Here is a 16,779-nt window from a genome sequence, read left to right as displayed (position 1 = left end):
GAAATATGGGGTTGTTCTGTGGTGACCGACCGCGTTACCGAACTTCATGTAAATTTTGTAACAATAGAAGGCTCAAGATTAGGCGAGACGTTTAACAACTTTTGTGTATTTAGTAACAAGCCAGCATTATGATGGGGCATTAGATAATATAACGTCAAACGTATTCTCAATTTTTTTAATCCTATAAGGAAAATGAAGTTACGGAAATATTTAGTTCCCTCTACAACAGCTCAGCATGTGATGTCGATGGTATACAAATAAGGCCAGTAAAATGCGTAATATATTTAATTCTGCAACAGCTTCTTTATTTTAACGACTTAGCGATCTCAACAGGAAGTTTTCCGAAAAAAAAATCCAATTTCGAAAGTTACTGCGTAATTTAAAGGAGGGGATAAAAATGATTTATGTGATTACAAGCTCATCTCTATACTGCCAGCATTTTCAAAGGGTCTTGGGAAAGTTATGCATTCTATGATAACTAACATCGCCTAGAAATTCAAGTTATGAACTCCCGCGAAATTTGGTTTTAGAAAGGCCGCTCTACAGAACTCAGTCTTTTCACTCAAAGGAAATTTTTTAGGAGCGTTTGAGAAGAAAGAAGTTGCAGCTAGTATATATATAAATATATATATATATATATATATATATATTTTAAAGCATTTGATCGCCTGACCCACACCGCACTACTTAAGAAGATGGAAATATACGCTGTAGGAGGAATAGCACTTGCACTACTATCTTCATACTTGAACCACCGTATGCAGAGCCTACGGTAGTTCCAGAAAAACACGCGTATGCACTTCAGGCTGAGACGAGTATTTGGAAGTGCCATTTTCCAAGAACTGAAATGGGAAAGCATAAGTTACGGTGTACGCTTCCGCTTTTCTTAAATACCAGGTATAAATAAAATGTATAACTTGAAAGTATTAGTGACAAAGTGATCAGAAAATGTTTTGTGTGTGTGGTGACTTGTGAATGGGAATGATTGATTGTGCACAAGGGCCTATTTTTTTAGGGGATATTATCGACATTTCCCATTATTTTATATTAGTGCTCTATTACGTACATTTACAGTATATGTTAGGTATATGTAACGATACGCGCTTCACGTCTTCTTGAGTGCCATTCATAAGCAAAAAGTAAACTTGAAAAAGTGCAGGTAACAAACTGATCAGAAATTATTTTTATTGCGATAGCAATTATATGGACACTCAAAAGCAGATTTCTGCCGTCGGCGTCGCCGTCGCCGTCGCCGTCGCCGTCGCCGTCGCCGTGAGGTTCCGTATGACGTCATTTGGAGAAGAAATCGTCGCCGCGCGTTGAACGCTGTATGTGCGAGTGAAAGGGCGCGAGGGGCGCGTCTTTCACGGGGAGTGAACGCACGGCGGAGAACAAACGCGCGTTCTGCGCCGTGCTCGCTTAAGGGCTGCAGAAGTAGGCGTCTCTGTTCTCCTTTACAATCACCATATATGTAGAGCAAACGCGCCTTCTTCCGACGCGCGAGAGGCCGTGGGGGAGGGGGAGGGAAGGGAGGCGACGTTTAGCTGCGGCACGCAGTGCCTATTTATATCAGAGGCTCCGGCAACAGTCACCAACGCCGCACGCATTTTGAGCGAACGCGGGCAAAACGCCGATGGCGTCGACAACAGTTCTGCATGTTGCCGATGCTGCTGCATGTCCAAGTTTATACAGCTGATAAAGCTAATATCATTACTCCGTATAGCTCTCTACAAGTTTGCTATCGCAATTGATGCTTCGCCTTTCAGGTGAAACTGCGACAACTTTTTTTATTGTATGTGGTGACTTGAACGTAAATCATTGAAGCTGTGAACAGGATTAATTTTTTGGCATGGCATACACATTTTTCGCCCATTTTCTTGCTTTATAGTAATGCTGAATAGACATATGAAAATCTCTGTCGTTAAAGATCTCTTCCTTCGTGTGTTCATTTGGGTTTGTTAATGTACTAGTGGGGTTATTATCCAGTGCTGAATACTTCGAAAGCTATCATATGCCTCACTTTTCGGCCAATCTATACGCCCACGAGGCTGCGCCCGTGAGTCCATTATACATTTTTTTTATGCGCGGACGTTATTAGCAATGGTAGTTTCTTTGTCACAGTCTCATTGGCACATAGCTTGGCCGGAAAGTGGGGCATATGGTAGGTTTCGAAATGCGGGTGGTTACTGCCGTCCACCTTTGCTATGGAAAATGGAATGTGCCTGTTACTCTCGCTATCGGCGCGCTCGGGAACACCAGTTCCGCGTGTCGCGATTTTGCCGTTCCGGCCACCAGTCACTTGTGCTAATCTTTTTCCGCCGGAACTGTATACCGTAGGTACAAAGATGAAATGCTTGTATGGTATTGCATTGTTAGAGATGATTGTTATGTACAGTTTTACACTGTTAGAGTATGTACAATTCTACTTGTCTACCGTCACTTGGCAGAATTACTCAATGTCCGTCGTTTCACTGATGGTGAGTTCGACCGTGTCTTGACCGGTGATATCGCTGGTGATTTCATTGGTAGATTCAAAGGTTTGGGTTGAGCAGGCCTAACGTGCGTCATTGCTGACGTGCACATGTGAAAAAAAAAAAAAAAAAACTTACGTTAGGTATCCCTAGAACTTAAGAGCGGATGTGTGAAGCAATAAGTGGTTGATTGAAATGGTAAATAAGATTGAAATGGTCAAATTATTACATTTGAAAGCTTCACGAAAGCTTCGCAATTAACATCGGTTCAAAGATGTGCGATGGATCTGCTCAATTTTTTTTTTAAATGTCATTCTTATTCACTGCTCCAAAGAACTCAAAGAAATACAACGTCATCGCATGGGTGACATCTGTCCATATTTAGCTGCGCTGAAGCTTGCAATGTATTGTATCGAGTTCTGGAAGGGTCGAACGATATAAATGAGATTATGAACAAGGGCAATCAGTGCCGGACAGAGGAGCTGCCACGACAAGTTATCTCCGAGGTTGTCGTTCAAAGTCGGAAGGACCAAACCTGGGCACATCCGCGTATTACATTTATCATTTCCGCTATACTGATGGCACACGCGATACTATAGCCCCGCATTTCTCTGTGTTATTTTTAGTATTAAATTGTACGTCACGGACAGGTGCCAGCCACACATTGGGACGCCGGTTTCCTGCTCTTGCAGGCCACCCGTACGTGAGGAGGGCGAAAGAGGACTCTCGAAAGGATAATCCCCTTTCACCGCCCTGTTTCAAAGGGCATGACAATTAAACATAATAATAATGATTATTACCATCATCAACATCATATTCATTGTCATCACTTTACAGGTTCTTATTTGTCGCGTCAGGTCGCTCCGACTGAAATCACCCCGCCGAACAAACTAGGGAAGCTGTGTGCTCGCATTGCAACGGTGGTGAAAACTGTGGGGATTCGTTGGTGTCACTTTACGGGAGAGAACTATTGTTTATCGGTCATGCACGTTGAACGACGCGTCTAAGATAGTAAATGAAATTCGGCAGAAGACACTTAAGGCTGCTTACGTGTGGGATTGCGAATGCAATATAGTCCCTTTGGTGAATAGTCAGCCTGATGGCTGCGACGTGACGTGTGCAGTCAAGCACGAACTAGGCACTCCTTTTGTCAGCCAGAACCGTAGAGCCGCCGTGGCATCACGAAAATATTCTTTTTTCTGAAGACGTGTTCTAACTGGCAAGGTTTCAGTTTGTAATTGGAAAAAAAAAGACGTTTTTGTAGAAGGGGCAACTGCCATTTTGTGCGCTCTTGCAATTACATCATGTCCTGGTAATCTGATGTTTACTGATCGATAAAACGGCGGCGGTAACAACACCGATATTAATGAATATTTTTGTTTGGTCAATTAACTGTGCCCTTTGTGACGTGCCTGCAACTATTGAACACTGTTTTATAGATTGTAAAGATGCCATTTTATTCTGGGGTGTCCTTCATAGAAATTTCCAAAAATATCTTGGATCTAAATTCTCACAGTATCGGATATCTTGTTCCGTGTGATGATGTGACACTCGAGATGGCTGCGACGTGCCGTGTGCAGTCACGCACGAACTAGGTACTCCTTTTGTCAGCCAGAACAATACGAGTTTTCCATAGGCCTGCAGAGCCTATGGAAAACTCGTATGCAAGACCGAAAGGCAGAAAGAACAATTTCCTCTAGAGCGCATTTCGATCAAATGATTACGAAGTTAAAATAAATTTACGATCAAGAAGAATGTCAGCTGGATTGGTATCCACTTTTGATTAGGTGTTCAACTTCTCCTTTCAAGTTTTTATTATGATGAAAGATGTTGCTTTGTGTGACATTTTCTTTCTATGCACTGCTCTTTGATCTGTGATTGCTTAGGACCATCTGGTGCTGATATCATTGTAAATAGTTCATGTACATACATAATTTCATTCATTGTAATGAATGCCATGCTAAAAAAAAAGAGCTGCCAAGGCGTCGGACAAGCGTTCTCGTCTCGCACACCGGAGGCCCGGGTTCGACTCCTACCCAGACCGAAATGTACCAAAATTTATTTTCAAAGACTATAATTTGTTTTGACAACGTGAGGCACGTGTCTACCTTGGAGAATTTGAACTCACTCAATGTCGGGGAGAAAGTGTACCATTACATCAAGGACTTTCTTACCAACAGGAAAGCCACTCTCAAGATAGGGGAAAAATCTATAGAGAACATTGAACTGGGTAACGTGGGGACGCCGCAGGGCTCGGTTTTGTCACCTACCCTCTTCAACATTGCGATGTTGAGACTCCCCGAACAGTTGGGGGAAATTGAGAATCTAAACCACACCATATATGCGGATGACTTAACATTATGGATGAACAAGGGCAGTGATGGGCAAATAGAAAGTTCCCTGCAAATTGCAATTGACATCATCGAGGAGTACCTGAAACCCAAAGGACTTAGATGTTCGGCCGAAAAGTCGGAAGTACTGTTCTTAATGCCCCCCGGAAAACGACGGCTTCACCAAAAGCGCGAGGCTGGCATCCAGCTGTACGTCAACGGCGCGGAGATCCCCGCGGTCGACAGTATCCGCGTCCTCGGGCTGAGGATTCAGGCAAACCGGAAGAACTATGAAACGCTTGCTAGATTAGAAGCCAGTTCAAATCAGACGTGTCGTCTCATCAGACGAATAGCGAACAGGCACGCTGGGATGAAGGAGGCGAATCTCCTGAGGCTAGCGCAAGCCTTCGTAATCAGTAGGATAGTGTACGTGGCACCCTACCTCAAGCTCAGTGGAGCAGAACGGAACAAACTCGAAATCATTATTAGGAAAAGTGTCAAGGTCGCGCTCGGACTCCCCCAGAACACGTCCACCGACAAACTGATGAGGCTAGGGGTATCGAACACTCTCGAGGAACTGATTGAGGCTGCCCTTACCGCGCAGCATCAAAGGCTACTTGGATCTAAAACGGGGAGGAAAATTTTAGAGAAATTGGGCTACGAGCCCAAACATGAGCAAGTGCGCTCAAGAGACATCCCCAGACAGATCAGGGACAAGATAAAAATACCTCCGCTACCCAGAAACATGAACCCTGCCTTTCACGACGGCAGACGTAAAGACAGGGCAGAGGCATTGCAAACTAGGTATACTGGTCGACAGGACGTCCTATATACGGACGCTGCAGAATATGACAGCAAAGCGGCATATGCGGCCGTGGCGGTTAGAGAAGATGGAACACCAATGGCGTGCTGCACAGTCAGTGGCGTCGAGACGGTTGAAGCTGAGGAAGTGGCTATAGCCTTGGCCGTCAGCCAAAGGGGGGCAAAGGTGGTCATCAGCGACTCCAAAAACGCCGTGCGAAATTACGAATCGGGGAGGGTGACGGAGACTGCCATCCGTATATTAAACAGGGACGGGGGACCCAGACAGCTTGTTCTGCTCGTTTGGGCACCAGCTCACCAGGGACTTAGAGGGAACGAGGAGGCTCATTCGGTCGCCCGAGGTCTCACTTACCGGTCGACCCCCGGAACCTCCCAAGTCACCGAAACTATAAACAGAAGAGAGGATATGCGCGCATACCAGGAAATCACAGTATACTACAGACTAAATCGACAAATTTACCCGGCAGCGGACAGAACACTCAGTAAGAAAGATGAGGTTATGTGGAGGAAATTACAGACGGGGGTTTTCCCAAACCCCGTACTCTACAGCAAGTGGCATCCAAGAGTATTCGATTCAAAGTGCAAATTCTGTGATGAGGCAGCAAATCTGGTTCACATGGTGTGGACATGTCCGTCTAAGCATGATCGCTCGCGCACTCTAGAATCCTGGGAGGCTTTGCTCCACAGCCCAGACCCCAACGTCCAGCAGGACATCATCGGTCAAGCCCTTGCTGCTGCTGTGTCTCAAGGTATTCCAGCCGACGGCTAGGGGCGACGGTGGAGAAGGATTTCTCTCCCGACGTTGACTGGTGTTTTTTAATAAAGTTGTTCCTCCTCCTCCTCCTTCGGTTACAGGAACCTCATGAGAAGTTTGACGTTAGTCCGAGCATTTTTTGACCTGTTTTTACTCTTTGCGCCTTCGGCCATTTTTGGTACCATGCATCGCTCGGTCACGTCGATGGCACCGAGGCCGGATTTTCCTGGACCTCGCTTGCGCAAATAATTTCGCATTGTTTTACCCCCATGTTTCAAATAAACAATTGTTAATCAATGCCTGTCTCGTGGGTATGTGTGTATTCCTTTTGTGGTTGTCAGTTTGCGCTTATCTTCTTATTTTCTGTCAAGCTTGGCGCCAGCCATTGATCACGGCACTATGCGCCGCTGTTATCGGCTCAATCCTCGAACTTTGCCGTGAAGGTTTCTTCACTAGCCCTGGCATTTGAGCACATGTTAAAGAAGTCGATGCGCGTTCGGGGTGAATGTAATCAGTGATAGGACAACCGATGGTTCTGAAATATTTTTTAAGTAGGGAATGTGCGTCATATGTGTTCTTAATGCAGTATTGAAGCACATAAATTCACTGTGAGAATTCACTAGAACAATAATAAACCAACAAAAGGTTTCGCAGGCAAAAAAACGCTTTCACAATTAGGGTGCGTTTGAAGTGCCAGCACGAAATAATAGAACTATATAATGCCTTGCCCTAAATGTTGTGTATTTTCGATGACATTTAATTCATAACGGTCCTATGAAAAAAAAAGAAAAAAAAGCCAGCGGCCACTTTTGGTACCATCGCTCGGTCACGGCGCTGCCGCAGATGCCGGATTTTCGCTTATTGGGGCATATTATGCTTTCGCATTAAAATGTCGAAATAACGTTGCTTGCGCAAATAATTACACATTGTTTTACACCTATGCTTCAAATGAACAGTTGTTAATCGACGCCTGTCCTGGGTATGTGGGAATGTATTTTCTGGTAGTCAATTTGCGCGTATCTTATTTTGTAACACGCTTGGCGCCAACCGCTGTGGCGCTACGCGCCGCTGTAATCGGCTCAACCCTCGAACTTTGCCGGGAATGTTTCTGCACTAGCGCTGGCATTTGAGCATATGTAAAAAAAGAAAAAAGAAAAGCCTATGCGTTTTCGGGGTAAATGGAATCAGGGAGAGGACATCCGATGCTTCTGAAATAATTTTAATCAGTGAATGTGCGTCATATGTGTTCTTAATTCAGTAATAAAACACATAAAATCACTGTAAGAATTCACTAGAACCATAAAAAATCACAAGCCATTCCCCTGGCGAGAAGATAGGGTTAAGCGAAGCTTGTCGTGTGTGTGTGTCTGATCTTCGTGGTGAATTTCTTTCTTTCTCTCTCTGTCTATCTTTCCTTCTCTCTTTCTTTCTTTCTCTCCCTCTCTCTTTCTCTATCTTTATTTCTCTTTCTCACTTTCTTTCTCTTATTTTCGTGGTGACTTCATTTCTCTCCCTCTCTTCTTCTTTCTCTCTATCTATCTTTCTCCTGCTTTCTCTCCCCTTTCTCTCTCTCTTTCTCCCTTTTTTGTCCCTGGTATGTGCCATTGAGCTTGGACCTTTTCTGCACCATCGCCAGGATCGGCCCACTTTTCAGCGTTAAAGAACCACAGGTGGTCGAAATTATCCGGTGTCCGGAGTGGCTTTAGGACGTTAAACATGATAAACCAATGCGCACTTGTACCTAGGTAGTAAAGCTGCAGAAGTGCACTTGTGCCCCAGATACGAGAAACATTAAAATAAAACGGCGGCAGCATGGCACCCGCTAAACAATAATTTTAACTCATGTTCGTAGCATGGCGATCCACGCCGAGGCAAGAAACTGGACGAGCGGGCAAACTCGGGGCGAGAGTCGAGCTGCTGTCGCGTGAGTTACACGACACACGGGCAGAACAATCGCAATGTAGCACTTTTATTATCCAGCATTATAGCAGTCCGGCTACTCCACGTAGTAACGTACCTTGGATGAAGTGAGCAGAGCAAATCTGGGAGCTCTTGGTAGGCTCCCAAATTTGAAAAAAATGTGGTTGATCCCTCTTATATAGGAATCGGTATAGAACACGAAAGTGAAACGTGTCTTCACAGAAGTAGTGTAATGTTTATTGCACATTGATATATAATGTCTATTGGTGTTTTGTGGCTAAAGCGCCCTTAGGCGTTGATGCACCCACGCTGACGCCTGGTGGCACGTCTCCTCCATCACGACTACCAACGTCGATGACCATGAGCAACCGTCGTGCATATGGAAGCTGCACTACGCTGCACACGCTAGCACAACGCGAAAGACGAAGCACGTAACTGACGCACTAATACAATGCGCAAGACAAAGCACGTAACTGAATCGTCACCGAGTCAAATCAGCGCGTACAGCGCGTCGTAATTGCAGCCTCCGCGATCAACTTCAGAAACATTTTCAGAGCTAATTGCGGAGGCCACGCTCCGCTGTGCTGAGTACGGTGAACGCCACCTAGGTGGCGTTGGTAGTGCTTCTTGATGCCAGCGTCCCTTCGAATGCTGGCATTGAGGCGTCGTAGTGCTGAGACCACCGAAGCGTTCACTGTCGGTACGCGTTAGTGTCATAATGCAGTACTTCTCTTTTCTGCTCGTAGGCGGCGGCACCGCCCCGAGCAAGAGCGCGGGTACACGGAGGAGTGTTAGATATATAAGGCGCGTCTGTGTAGCTCTCTGCAAATGCGTTTGTGGCGCAATGGGTTAAACGCTCGGCGATCTATCGTCGCGGACCGAGAGGTCGTGGGTTCGATTTCCAAATTTTGCATGTTTGTGGAACTTTTTCTTCTGGTTTCTTTCTTTGTATTATGTTCTATGACGTATTTCCGTGACGGAAATACGTCAGTGAAGTCTTGGTGGACCCCGGCATAAAACACTTTCGTGTTAAAACACCGTTGACGAGTAAACGTAATGAAAACAGTCGATGATCCAAGAGCTACTCGCCGTCACGCAACACACTGAATGCCACAAGTCGCACTTATATCGATATACCCGAAAAATGACACAGAATATGCGCAGGACGAGCGCGCGAGCGAACAAATACCAGCAAAAACGAGCAAAAGGAACGGCTACCAGAAGTTTCCTAAGGGCGCCGGATGCCGTCGCACAGCGTTGCCAGAGCTCGGTGGCGCTGGATGAAACCGTCTATTGACCCTTTTCGCGGCGATCCCGTGGGCGCTGCCATATTTGATCACGTGGCGACGCGTCCATTGCTTGCCTCAACTGCCTCCGTTGCCTCCTTGTTTACAATGGAAGTGTATGACGCCGGCGCGGCTTAGAAAACCTCTGTTTTCGGAGATATCGTAGACGGTGACTAGGTGGACGACACGAAGCTTTGATCACAGCTTCAGAGAACATGCAAAAGCGCTTTCGGAGCTGATTAAGCTATGTCCAAACGGCGCAAGCAGCGTATATGGTGCTTGTTCTAAAAGCGGGGCTAAATATATATTTCAAGCTATCCCAGCTTTCCGATTATGAATTAAGTCAGGATTAGTGTGTTTCTCTTTGTTCTTTATTCGGCAAATATTTTGAAGCAGTGGCTTGTTAGTTTCTGACCCAGTGAAGTTCATACGTGCGGCCACTGTCTGATTATTTTCTGTCTAATCACTCGCGGGTGTGCTCAGTTCCGATAGATTTGTTCTTGCTGCGCACAATGCTTGAAACGTAGCTGTTGTGTACATTGTAATACCTTGTAGGAAATATATATTACAGCTAGTAACTCGCTTACTCTTGTGGACCGTCACGAAACATTCAGCTTCGACCATTTGTGCGCCATAGGTGTAGTCCGTCATTTATTGTGCGTATACAGTGCGCATATATTCAAGTGTGCGCCCATTCACTTATTCTTGATACATCGGCGATAGAGTGGGCGTAAGTTTTCCTGCCATTTGGGACAGATGTGTATAGATAACGTGCGCGAAACTTACTATGACAGGAAGCGGCGCTACCCCCTTTGTCATTGTTTAACGAGTGGTACTCACCACTCTTGCCAACGTTCTGGGGATGAAGCCCTTTCTTTGAAGGTTAGCGATACAAGGCTGGCGGATGAACAAATTTTTGTATCCTCGAGGAAAGCCGTACATCACGAGGTGCCGGTAACACGTTCGGACAGTTGCAGCAGCGGTCCGCGAACTTGGTCACACAGATTCATTCCATTCCATAATATGCCAGTCACGATTTTCCAGCCAACTACTGCACACGTCTTCTATCCACATGATTCAATCTAGCATGATTGGAGCACAGTGTGTTAGCGAAAACTCAGTTGCATTTCCGACAGCTGATCGCACAGAAGCAACGTAGAAGCAGTAGTGGTTTCGTATTCGTGCGCGGTCGCTGAGGAGAGGTATGGCGCGCCGCCGTCAGCGCCATCTCGTTTCTCTAAAACAAACTGCTCCGCGAAAAGGGTCAATAAAGTTTCGCTTAATAAACCAACAAAAGGTTTCGCAGGCAAAAAAAAAAAAAAAAAACGGTTTCCCAATTAGGGTGCGTTTGAAATGCCAACACGAATTAACAGAGCTGTATAATGCCTTGCCTTAAATGTTGTGTATTTTCGATGATATGTAAAAGTGCTATGAAAAGTTCGGCAGCATGTTACACTCCTGTAACACGTGAAGGCGAAAGGCTGCTGCACACTTGGTGATGCGCCGTCTCGCATCGTCGCGTTGCTGCTTTCGCAGTTCGCATTCTTTGTATTGTTTTCGACGCTTAGCTATATAGGCTTCGCGCGCTCGTATAGCGGGGTCAGACTCGCGCCAACGACGTTTCTCCTCGACCTTAAGTTGCATCCTCTCTGCAGGGGGTTGAAACGTATGCTGTTCTGTCTGTGTGTTGTATGGGTGATTTCAATGAAAGTATGCATGGTTTGTTTCCCTTTGCTGAGCGCTTGTAGCCTCAGCCTTACGGAGCTATGTGCCATTGATTACGAGGGTATGAGCCATTGAGAAGGTCTCGTAGTTCTTCTTGTACCACTCGACTAGACGCCGCGTCTCTGCAAGTTGTATGCGTGATTCTAATGAATGTACGTATGCACTGTTCGCTTCACTTCTGCATTACGAGAAGGTTGAGCCATTGCCTTTTTGCTTGCTTAGGGGAGGTATCAGCCATTGCTGATGATAATTTTTGTACCATTGGACTGGACAACGCGTTTCTTGAGCGAAGCTTTATAGGCTCACTTGTGTCGGGGTCGGTGTACGCGTACGCGATATCATCATCATTGGCTCGAGTGTCGTCGTCTTCTTCTGCAGATGGCTCGTTGGCGCCCCTCGGGTTGCGCTCGTGCTCGTGCTCGGCACGCGCTCGTGCCACTGCTCCCACGTTCGTCGTCGTCGTCCTCTGCCACAGCTGGCGCCGTTGCCGCGCATAATTCCAGCGTTCACTTCTCTTCTGTCGTCGTAATGGGGAGGCCGCGTTTACTGGGGTATGAGCCATTACATAAGGGGGTATGAGCCATTCATTGTCTTATGTGACGGACAGATTTAGTTGTTGAAGCAATTTAATTTCGAAGTATCACAAGCGGCAATGGCGGGCGAATGCTGCTAACCACGCCGCCGAGCAAATTCGAGACATAGAACGCAAGATAAGGAAGAGTATTAGGTCAGGTACACACACGACAAGCTTCGCTTACCCCCATTTTCTCGACAGGGGAAGGGCTGGTGATCTAAAATTTTTTTCAAGGCCATCGAGGGTACGAGTCACTTAAGGGTATTGCGTTGAAAAAATTCCGCTGAAACACTTGTTATATCGACCGCCAAATTCTTCTGCTACTTTTTGCGATGACTTGCAAGATTGCCTAAACAAAATTTGTGTTCGATTTCCGAATGCACCACTGTTCCGCGGGTTAGTCTCCCAACCCCCGCCACCCCCGGACCCCATCATGGACACAATAAAAGGTATAAATAGAAGCGGGAAAGAGGCGTCCAGCTGCAGTACTCGCCACATACATAACTCGTTTAACGGTAGAACTACGCCGTGTCGCTGATTTAATGCTAACGCATTACCGTTGACAGCCATCGCGAAATCTTTCTTGCCATTTCTTTTCTTTTTTGCGAAGGACGTGTACAAACTTTAGGCTGCAATTTGTCTCCATGAAACTTTTTTTTTCTTTCCAGTTTGCGCCATCTTCGCGGTAGAATTGGCGGCTTAAAAAAAAAAAATTCATGGCTTCTAACAGTCGCAAGAACTTCGTTTTTCTTTTCTATTGCGGAAGCTTCTTTTCACGTCGCGTTCAGTGGACACACAACGAAATCACTTCTGCGTTTCACGTGCTCTTAAACAGGAATGAACCGAGATAAAGCTGCCCCCTAATTAAAGTAATACTAACACGACATTTTCGACTTGACTTTTCTTTCTCGCTAAATGAACGTTGAAGCCCTCTACACATTGAACAAAAAAAAAAAAAAATACTGACAGACGTCAGAGCACCATAAATAATTCCCCTACAATAATTCGTTCCACGAACCAGTTTCGGTTTCGATACTCATGGGATGGATGCGTCAGGACGTTATAATATACTGGGACGCGTCGTTCCTGTAAACCTGTGGAGGAAGGGGAAATAAACTAAGAAAAAGCAGTGCGAGACGTAGCCTGCATTGGCAAGTGAACTCTCCTTGAAGCCATTCCCTCCGCTTTTTCCCTCGCAGTATCTGTCCAACACGTGACCTCTGAGACTCAGCGTATTGGACGAGAAGGTTTGGTTTCCGGTAGTTTTTAACCGATGAGCACTTGTTCGGCTGCTCTACTGTAGCTTATGAGAAATTAAGTCACGTAACATGGTCATGAAACGCTGAGCGCATTTATACGACTGTTTTCATGCTTGCGAATCGACTGTAGTACCGTAAACTTCGTTGTTAAAGACAGAAAACAGAAGCGTTATCAGCCCAATATGGCGGCACACCTAAACGCTTCCGTAAAATGGTGTATAGATTTAGGTGCACAAAAATTCCTAGTGGTAAAATTTATTTCGGAGCCTCCCTACTACGGCGTGCCTCATAATCAGATTGTGGTTCTGGCTTGTAAAAACACAGATTTTAATCTTTTTATTATGTGTCAATACTCCTTCAAATAAGGCTGTGTCAATTCTTTTGTATTCTCAGCCTGACGCATCTAATCACAAGATCTATAGAGTATAGCTGGCAATTCAAAGCACTGACAATCTCAGTTTTCTTCATTTCGTAGAAATAACCAAATTACATTCATGGAAATCCGCAAGGCTAAGCTGGATTCAGAACAAAAAAAAAAAAAAATTTCGTCGGCCCTTCCACTCCGTGAAGTTGGTTAACCAGCGAAGCAGAAACATGCGGCCCCGGCGTTTATCACTGGGTTAATCCCGAGGGTTCAATAATGTATTTCCCAATTATGAGGTTACACACACGTTCGGCTGCGACAGAGAGAACGACGTCACTGACGGTATGCCCGCATTCCGCCGTTGTCGCTTGCGTTCGATGTCTCGAGTTTGCTCGGCGGCCTGGTTAGCAGCATTCACCCGCTATTGCCGCTTGCGATTCTTCGAAACTAAATTGCTTAAAAATTACATCTGTCCGTTACGTATGACAATGAATGACACTAACTCCTAATCTTTCTTGGTCCACACATATCACTTCTATCTGTGCTAACGCATCAAAATCATTAGGTTTTCTACGCCGTAATTTATACAATTCTCCTTCCGATGTACGTAAACTCGCGTATCTTGCTTTAATCCGTCCGCAACTCGAGTTCGCCCCCTCCATTTGGTCACCGCACCAAATATACCTAATTAACAAGTTAGAATCTATCCAGAACAGAGCCAGTCGATTCATTACGCGTAATTACAGCTACCCATCTAGCATAACACAGATTAAACAAGGCCTTGCACTCGAGCCACTAAAAATTCGCCGTGACATTTCCCTTTTATCACTTTTCCACAAACTCATCCACACCAGCATGATGCCATCTGTTCACCTTAATCTAGCTCATCGAACTTCACGCCGACTAAATAACAACTTTAGCTTATCACGCATGTACGGTGAAACCGACGCTTTCAACCTTTCGGCCCTTCCACGAGCGATTCGTTTGTGGAATGACCTACCAGATGATCTCGCATCAGAGCGGGATCACGCAAAGTTCTTAAGCAACCTAAAGAAATATTTATGCACCGAAATTTGATGTATGGCGTTTTCGCGTTCACCCGTGCCTACAATGCTGTTACCGGTATGCTTTTTTTTTTTTTGCTTTTATAGTTTTGACGATGCTTTTTTCACCTGTTTTTATTTGATCGTCTATGTACAGTTATTTGCGTAATACTTTTTCGGCAGTTATCATATCTTGTTAAACTGTTGGTGTTTAAATAGTTGCTTTATATTATCTTTTGTGTAACGCCTTCAGACACTACACTTTGCTGTTTTAGTATATTTTGCGTTTCTCTGTTCGTGTGTTCACTTACATTTGTAATAATCAATATTTCACCTATGTGTATTTCTCTATTATGTACATGCTGTATTGCCCCCCTTACACAATGTCCCACGAGGGCGCTGTAAGGTACTCATAAATAAATAAATAAAAAAATGTCACAGTTTCGCCCTAAGGGCGAAGCAATGAATGCGATAGCAACACAGCAATCTCATACGAAGTAAGGTGAGCGGCTTTGGTAGCAACAACACGCAGAACTGTTGTCGACGCCATCGGCGTTTTGCCCGCGTTAGCTCTAAATGCGTGCGGCGTTGGTGACTGTTGCTGGAGCCTCTCATATAAATAGGCACTTGGTGCCGCAGCTAAACGTCGCGTCCCTTCCTTCCCCCTCCCCCACGGCCTCTCGCGCGTCTGAAGAAGGCGCGTTTGCTCTACATATATGGTGATTGTAAAGGAGAAACGAGACGCCTAATTCTGCAGCCCTTAAGCGAGCACGGCGCAGAACGCGCGTTTGTTCTCCGCCGTGCGTTCACTCCCCGTGAAAGACGCGCCCCTCGCGCCCTTTCACTCGCACATACAGCGTTCGGCGCGCGGCGACGATTTCATCTCCAAATGACGTCATACGGAACCTCACGGCGACGGCGACGGCGACGGCGACGGCGACGCCGACGGCAGAAATCTGCTTTTGAGTGTCCATATAATTGCTATCGCAATAATAAATGGTTCATACATCCTTAACCAACGGCGTATGCCCCCGTAAACGCGGCTTCCCCATTAGGACGACAGATAAGAAGTGAAATTCTACGCTGGAATGATGAGCGGCAACGGAGCCAGCTGTAGAAGATGACGACGAACGCGGGAGCAGTGGCTCGAGCGCAACCCGAGGGACGCCAACGAGCCAGCTGCGGAAGAAGACGACGACGCTCGAGCCAATGCTGATGATGATAGTTTTCTGTACACAAGCGATTTCGCCTAGCCATATATACGCTTTCCCCTACGCATATGAAGCTTGGCTTCAAAAGATTCGGCAGACACACTTAAGACTGCTGACGTGTGGAAATGCGAAATCATAAGACCATTTGTAGAACTCGGAACGTCACGAACGCGCTCACTTCATAAACTCATGACGTGGCGCCACTTCCTCCCCATTGTCTGCGCCGTCACGCGCCCAATGACGCACTCACTAGGCCACACCTTGGGCCTCTTCGATTATCCGTTCCTGACAGTCCCGGACTGCCCGAGACAGTGCTTTCAGCCAATGAGCGTTGCGTATGCAGTTTTTCGGACAGTCCGGGACTGTCAGAGACGGATAATCGAAGAGGCCCCTTTAGTCAGCCAGATGGCTGCGACATGACGTGTGCAATAATGCACGCACTAGGCCCACCTTTAGCCAGCCGGAACCGTGGAACCGCCGTGACATCGGGGAAGTGGGCTCGTCTCGCACGCCCTAGCCATCCGAGACGCTGACGCCAAGAGCCAGTCGGCTTATATACTCACAGACTCGCAAGACGCCTGCCGCCTCTTCCTTCGGGGAGTTCTACCGGCCGGGGTCCTTCGCATACTAGGACCAAGCCTCCAAATGGACCACGGGATAACCTGGTGTCCCGCGCACACCGGAGTGGAAGGCAACGATCGGGCGGATCGTCTGGCTCGAGGTATAACAGGCCGAGCCGCGATACATACCGCTCGAACGGACGCCTTTCCGACACCCGGCAGCACACCGAGAGACATACTTGAGGCACAACGACTAGGAAGACGATCCAAAGCTCCACCTCACCCCAAGCTAAACAGGCGACAGGCGAGGGACTGGCGCCGAATACAGACAAACACGTACCCACACTTACATAGACTGCACAAAATATTTCCCAACGAACACAGCGACAGATGTCCATGGTGCGACTCCGTCCCGACACTAGAACACATCACTTACCAATGCACGCAGCGTCCGGCAGAC

This window comes from Dermacentor silvarum, chromosome 3 (assembly GCF_013339745.2).
Source record: "Dermacentor silvarum isolate Dsil-2018 chromosome 3, BIME_Dsil_1.4, whole genome shotgun sequence".
Classification (NCBI taxonomy): domain Eukaryota; kingdom Metazoa; phylum Arthropoda; class Arachnida; order Ixodida; family Ixodidae; genus Dermacentor; species Dermacentor silvarum.
Note: the sequence above shows the minus strand (reverse complement) of the source record.